General features: G+C 38.1%; 1 protein-coding gene and 1 long non-coding RNA gene across 2 annotated transcripts in view; one reads left to right on the top strand and one right to left on the bottom strand.

Moving 5' to 3' along the window:
* Positions 1-7,500, bottom strand: part of il1rapl2 (interleukin 1 receptor accessory protein-like 2) — a gene marked incomplete at both ends in the record, with an annotated part of 497,870 nt that overhangs the window by 340,983 nt on the left and 149,387 nt on the right. The window lies entirely within an intron of this gene.
* LOC311065435 overlaps positions 5,519-7,500 on the top strand; it is a 2,895-nt gene continuing 913 nt past the window's right edge. Inside the window, exons 1-3 of the long non-coding RNA XR_014602830.1 lie at positions 5,519-5,609; positions 7,030-7,112; positions 7,276-7,347. This is a non-coding gene — a long non-coding RNA (uncharacterized lncRNA). The remainder of the gene's footprint in view (positions 5,610-7,029; positions 7,113-7,275; positions 7,348-7,500) is intronic.

Consider the following 7,500-nt stretch of genomic DNA (forward strand, 5'->3'; position numbering starts at 1 on the left):
AAATAACCGAAGAACAAGCTCACAACGCGTCGCTTCGGTGCTGTGAGCTTGTAGATCTATTATTCTCGTTATTATTATTATGTTTCGGCCACAAAATACGGAAAACAGGTTGAAAGCGGTTTAATAAAATAGCTGATGTATGAAATAGGGCTAACACGGTTAAACCGATTTTGATGCTATATTAACCCATTAAGACCTGGAACGCATCTGTGTCATTTTAGATTTATTTGGCTATTCAAAAATAGCAGATCTACAAGCTTGTAGCTCTGCTATTTTTGAAAAATCATGAAACTTTTTTTTTTTTGTTTTGTTTTTTTTCAAAAAACTGTTAGGATTTAGAAAACATTTTTAAGAATCACCTCAGAACCACCTTTGCTAGGGGACCCCATGGAAGTTGGAACCTGTTTTTGTCGCATTCCTAAGCCAATAATTTGATGCCCAGCGGACCGGTAGGCAGTGGTTCCGGTAGGAGACACAAAGGAGACTCTTTGTGTCTCCTACCGGAACCGCTGCCGGTCATCATATTATTGGCTTAGGAATGTGACAAAAACAAAGAAATATCCATTAATTCAAGTCTCTATGGGGTGACTAATCGATAGGAAAAAAAACATTTTGGGGGTGAACTATCCCTTTAAGTACTGTAAATGTACTAGTTAATTTACTCCACTGTATATATATATATATGCAAATCCTTCTTCCGTTTCCCACAGTTATTTGTTCTCTTCTTCAACGGTGTGTATCCTGTACATGTGTTGTGTTCAGGTAAGCTGGTTGTTTTCCTGTGTGTATCCTGTACATGTGTTGTGTTCAGGTAAGGTTGTTTTCAAGGCATTACCTCAAAACCTCATGACAGACTTGACAGTCAAAGAAAAAGCTCCCTTAGCTTTTATAGATTTGAAGTGGATTACATTACGCCGCCAGATGCCAAGCTGTCACATTAAAAGGAAAACAACTGCTTGATTCCTCTGCGAACAGCAGAAGGATTCATGGAGACAGATCCACGTCATCCAGTTGACTGTGAATCCCCCAGAGCCGTCCCACACAGCCGTGCACCGCACGCCTTCTTTTTTGTGCGCTATCCTGTCAATTCAGAGAACGGCAGCACCTATATACCAGTGGTGGAAAGTAACTAAGTACATGTAGTCAAGTACTAATACTTAAGTAATGTTTCCCCCCTTTTTGTCTTTTATTGAGTATTTGTATTTCCAATGTTCAATATGTTTAGTAGTGGTGGGATAAGTACTTAAGTAAAAGTATCAATGCTGCAATGTAGAAATACTCTGTTACAAGTAAAAGTCTGGAATTCAAAATATACTTGAGTAAAAGTACAAAAGTATTGGTGTCAAAATGGACTTAGAGTACCATAGGTACTCATTATGCAGAATGTCCTATTTCAATTCAATTTCAATTCAATGGGCTTTATTGGCATGAGAAAACATACGTTTACATTGCCAAAGCAGAAAGCACAATACAACAATAGATATAATATTTCACAGGTTTCAAATGTATTAAATAATAAAAAAAAATCTTAGCAGAAAATTGCAGATCTACAAGCTCACAATGCGTCGCATTGCGACACATTGTGAGCTTGTAGATCTGCAATTTTCAAATGCTCAAAATGTATACAGGGCTGAAGTGGTTACTGTATGCTTTGTAATAATAATCCAAATCTACAACGTAACTATTAACTACAGTTTTCAAATAATTGTAGTGGAGTAAAAGTACAATATTTGCCTCTGAGATGTAGTGGAGTAGAAGTAAAAGTATTGTAAATTGGAAATAGTAAAGTACAAATACCTCAAAATTGTACTTAAGTACAGTACTTGAGTACATGTACTTAGTTACTTTCCACCAGTGTATATTTGAATGCCAATACGTTTGTACTTTTAGTCAAGTATATTTTGAACAATGGCCTTTTACTTGTCACAGAGTACTGTATGTCTGCATCGTGGTATTGATACTTCTCCCAGACACCAAATCCACTGGGCTATTAACTGTAGCCTCCTGTCAGACCCAACAGCTGCCAGTTGTTGAATTTACCCAGTGCTTCTCAAAGTGATTAATTAATAGTGATGCTATTGATAATAGCATCCCTATTTTATACGGTACTTCAGATATCTTCGGATATTCATGTTTGTGAGCTTGTAGATGTGCTATTCTAGTTTAAAAAAAGCCTTTTGGGGGGCGTCTGCTGGCCTAGCGGTCCAGGCGCATACCACATAAGCTGGTAATCCAGTATGACAGCGTGTCGCAGGTTCGACTCCCGTTCCCGACGACCTTTGCTGTATGTCTTGCCCCCATCTCTCTCCCCATTTCCTGTCAGCCTACTGTCCTGTCCAAATAAAGGCATAAAAAGATCCCCAAAAAAATATCTTTAAAAAAAAGCCTTTTGGAAAGTTTTGAAAGACTTTAACGACACATCTTATGCGGTCATGGACATTCTTTTCCCTCCAATCGTTTGTCCACGGTTGAACACATAACCTTGACCTAAAAATGTCTGGTTCCGTGTGGCGGAAATGTCCGATCTATCCTAAAGATAACCTGATGAAGGTCTGACTAACAGACCGAAACGTTGTTTCCCATTAAAACATTTTAATTGCATTTGACAGTGTGCAGTGAGTTTTTTTCTTTTCTTTTTCCATCTAGAATCTCACAACATGGCAGCGGATCGTGACATGTTGTGAGCTTGCAGAGCTGCTATTTTTGCCGACGCGGTATAAATGATTAAGCATATGGGCTGAGGGACAGCAGGGGTTTTAAAGAAGTTGTTGTGCGTGTGGCCAAAAAACAGAGTTTGACCAAATAAAAAATTCTAAATAGTGAGTTTACTTTCTAAACACAATCACCAGAGAGATGTGAGCTGGAGAGAGAGAGAGAGAGAGAGAGAGAGAGAGAGAGAGAGAGAGAGAGAGAGAGAGAGAGAGAGAGAGGGGAGAGAGAATTGTAATATTGTCACTTGTCGGGAGGAAACCTTGTATTGTCCAAGGTGAAAATAGCCGATCTATAAGCTCACGATGCTTCACAAGGTGACACGTTGTGAGCTTGTAGATCGGCTATTTTCACTACTTCTCTGTGACACTCTTGTGTGATGAAGCAGGGCATCAATTTACAAAAAAAAAAAGGTTTCTGCCTGTCATCAACGATATGATAGAGAGTGGGAGGGAGACAGTGAGAGAGAAAGAGGGAGACAGTGAGAGAGAGAGAGAGAGAGAGAGAGAGAGAGAGAGAGAGAGAGAGAGAGAGAGAGAGAGAGAGAGGGGGGGAGACAGTGAGAGAGGGAGGAAGACTCAGGGTTTAAAAATAAAATCAGCAAAATGTGAGGGTTTTCCAAACAAGCCCAAATGAGATTTGAGATGCTATATAATTATGGTGAGTGTCGTCCCTATGAATCAGGAGGGGCTGTGTTACTTATTTGCATAATCTGAATATAATCTTTTATATCAACACCGTGTACCCAAAATAAACAGGCTGACAAGCTGATGGGCTGTGGGTAATTATTAGCATATGAAAATAACACGCACGCACGCACACACAAAAACACACACACACACACACACACACACACACACACACACACACACACACACACACACACACACACACACACACACACACACACACACACACACACACACACACACACACACACACACACACACACACACACACACACACACACAACCACTACCTACTACTGGCATATATAGTACAGAAGCACACATCCACACATCAAGCACATATTGATCATTGAAGACTTTAAACTAGCGACTGAAAGCTTTAAAATTATTTATGAAAATGTTTACTAAGGTAATGAAATCAAGTGTAAAGTCTGGCTAAAACGTGCTCTGCAGCTAGCAGGAGAAGAAATAGCAGCATCTGACAACTGAAATAAGCGACATCTGCCATAAACACTCATTTTCTCAACTACACACAGCGGGATATACAGTATGTATGCTCACCCACACGGAAAGGAAATATATGAACATATATGCCAATATATGGCAGGTATATGCAGAATATATGCTGCATATATGTCATATTCAGGTTCATATATGTGCATATATGTTGATATATAGGGAATATATGTCTCATATATAGATCATATATGTTCACATATATGCCACAATCAGGTTCATATATGTGCATATATGTTGATATATAGGGAATATATGTCTCATATGTAGCTCATATATGTTCACATATATGCCACAATCAGGTTCATATATTTGCATATATGTCATAAATGCCTACATATATGCCTACATATATAGCTAATATGTATTTGACTTTTTGCATATATGTCATACATAATGCCTATATATATATATATAGCTCATATCTCCCTTTTTTATTTGCAAGGTAATATGTGCATATCAGTCCAAAGTTATATAAGAAAATGTATTCATTATTGTATGTATTTCCATTCAATGTAGATTGTGGTTTGTGGATTGTGGAAGATATAACATAAAGACAATATTGTTTAATTAGGTCTGCTGCCACTCTTATTTATTTTAAAACACAACTAAAGACCTTTCTGTTTTCCATTGCCTTCTAGAGGCACAACAATTTAAAATGTTTTACATGATGTGAACATAATCATCATTATCAGTTATTATTATCATTAGTAGTTGTATCCTTCAACTTCTTGTTTATGCCCCAACTGCTATACAGGTTTTGTAGCAATTTTGTAGCAATTATGGAAATATTAGACCCTAATTGTCGAATGTTTAAGAATGTTCTAATCACGTATACTTTATTTTACTTAAAAATATTTTCCTTTTTTTTTTTTTTTTACATTTTGGACAAAATAGCCAATTTACATTGAGGTGTGCAGATATCCCATGCCGTGCCCATCTATCCTGTTACTTACAGCAGTGGTTCTCAACCTTTTCATGCCGAGATCCCCCAAAATAATCATATTTGAACTGGGGACCCCGAACAAAGCAAAGTTTGTTGTTTACCCAGGGTGTTGGACTAAGTGCGGAACTTATTTACAGCCAGACCCTGCATGGAAGCCTTGCTCAAGGGCTATTCAGCGGTGATTCATGATTGATGTGATGAATTGGGGAATCGAACTAGGGACCTTCCGGTATCAAGGCCGCCCCTCTAACCACTAGGCCACCGCTGCCACGAACCCTAATATGTATTTGGAATGTAGGAGTTGATGCATTTAGTTTGACTCCACAGATCAATATTGTGAAAATAGCCGATCTACAAGCTCACAACAACGGCTTGATGGGTTATGTTTGCCTCTTTCTTATATTTTTGGCAATTTGGCCAATGTTTGACCATTTTTTTGGTATAGTTTGTTGATTACTTTTGATGCAGTAATAGTCTTTTTCTTTGCTTTCTTTTATTTATTTTTTAGGTATTAAAAAGTTTACTTAAATTTTACTTCACTGTCATCTGGGAAACTCCCCAACATCATATGGGGACCCCCCTGTGGTTCCCGACCCACAGGTTGAGAACCACGCTCACAGAAATACGTCACGCAGCTCTGGGCGGAGCTTATTCGTTTTGAATTCATCATGTGGATCTAACGTCTGTCGGCGAACATTTATTTACAAACAAATCGGGTGCTTCCGTGCTTCTACTCTACTAGATAGCAGGTAAGTTCTTTAATTAGTTTATGGAATTATGTTATCCACATTGTTAGTATCGTAAAAGTGCAATTATATTAGCGTATTAGCCATGGATCACACGACGCTCGTCCGTCATGAGCGTCATGGCTGAACTGCAACCTGGTTTTTGTACTTTCTCTATTTACAACCTGTACATCCACATACACGTTCACATTTTAAATATAAAGTGCTTACTCCATGGCCACGGATGTTACAAGTCTACTAGGGCACTCGGAAATACCTGTATTGTCTGTATTGTTCAATAAAAAGCATTTTAATTCGATTGGTGGCCATTTTTTCCGTATTTCCTCATGCTTTCAACTACGCGACCCTATTGGTTGGGAGGTGTACTGCACTCTGATACATTATAACTCTATGACACAATGGCCACCGATCGGATTAAAATGCTTTTTATTGAACCATCCGGAATAATACGAGTACTTACACCCACCCGAAGTGAATTGTAACATCCGTGGCCAGGAGTTAAGCACTATATATTTGAAATCAGAACGTCTATGTAGATGTAGGGCCGTAAATGGATAAAGTGCAAACACCAGGTTTAAGTTTCGTCATGATTGTCATGATACAGTGATTCGCTCCGGTTATGTTTTGTCGTAAGACTGTGTTGCACTCCCAAAAATCACTGATCTACAAGCTCACAGCGACGCATTGTGAGCTTGAGATAAGGTTTTTGGGGTGTGTAACACAGTCTTAGATATGGCATTAGCATATTCATTTCTCATGTTTCAGGGCTAATTCATTTCCATGTGGTGCATGATGAGTTTATTTCAGGTATAAATCAGTCCACCTCAGTGAGAGCTAATGTTGGCGTTTGTTTTGACTGTAATTCATTATTATTATTATTATTATTATTATTATTATTATTATTATTATTATTATTATTGTTATTATTATATCTGTGAATTTTGAACCAAAAGCAGGTAATGGTTCTCAAAGTGAGCACCAGGGACCCCCAGGGGTCATTGGGGGGTTTCTAGGTGGTCCCCTGGTAAAGCATCAAATCAGTTTAACCACTTAAACCCTATACAAAGTGCCTATTTGAAAATAGCAGATCTACCAGCTCTTAAAAAACTAAAGAACACTGTAAACAATATGTGTGGAATATTTTTGAAGCACTTTTGTAACTCAAATCTTGAGTCTGCATAGCCAAGTACATACTAATTAGGGGGTACTTGACATGAACATGTTTGAGAACCACTGATTTGTATAACATGAGTTCATTAATCAGTTCTGCATTGTGAAACACTTTGCCAAGTTCATCAGAAGAACTGAATGAATTATGAGAAGGGGGCACGGTGGCGCGAATTATGAGCAATCTGATGAGTTAACATTACTTTTTAAATGACTAACACACAAATAATGTTTTAAAATATTTCTACTATCACAGTTGCTGAAAGAAACACCTGGCTGGCAGTGAGCACCAGTGCAAAGACTGGACACGACAAGAAGAAGTGCGAAGACGATTTTCAGGTGAAAAGAATATCTGCTGCTACATGATGTCTTTACTTGCATTAGTCTGATGATGTCTTTATTTTTTATTTAATTTTGGGATACTGTGTACTTTCGTTTGATACTTTTTTTTTTGTTTGACATTCTTCTCCTCTAAAATAATAATCATGAAATATTTCTTAAGGTGGCAAGCCAAAGCGAGGTGAAGGGGATCAGCTGGAAGCCCTGGACGCTGAGAAAAAGACAGCCATAATTGGTGAGTAAAAACAAAAGAATTGAGAAAGGAAAATGGGTAATATTAATAGCTGATGCCTTAAGTTGGCTACTTTAACATCCCTGTTTCACTATTTATTAGCTATCAGTGGAGACGGCATCATGTAAGCATCGACACCATTAATGGTATCTTGCA

Source organism: Gymnoscopelus microlampas (assembly GCF_963454915.1).
Source record: "Gymnoscopelus microlampas genome assembly, chromosome: 18".
In the NCBI taxonomy this organism is placed as follows: domain Eukaryota; kingdom Metazoa; phylum Chordata; class Actinopteri; order Myctophiformes; family Myctophidae; genus Gymnoscopelus; species Gymnoscopelus microlampas.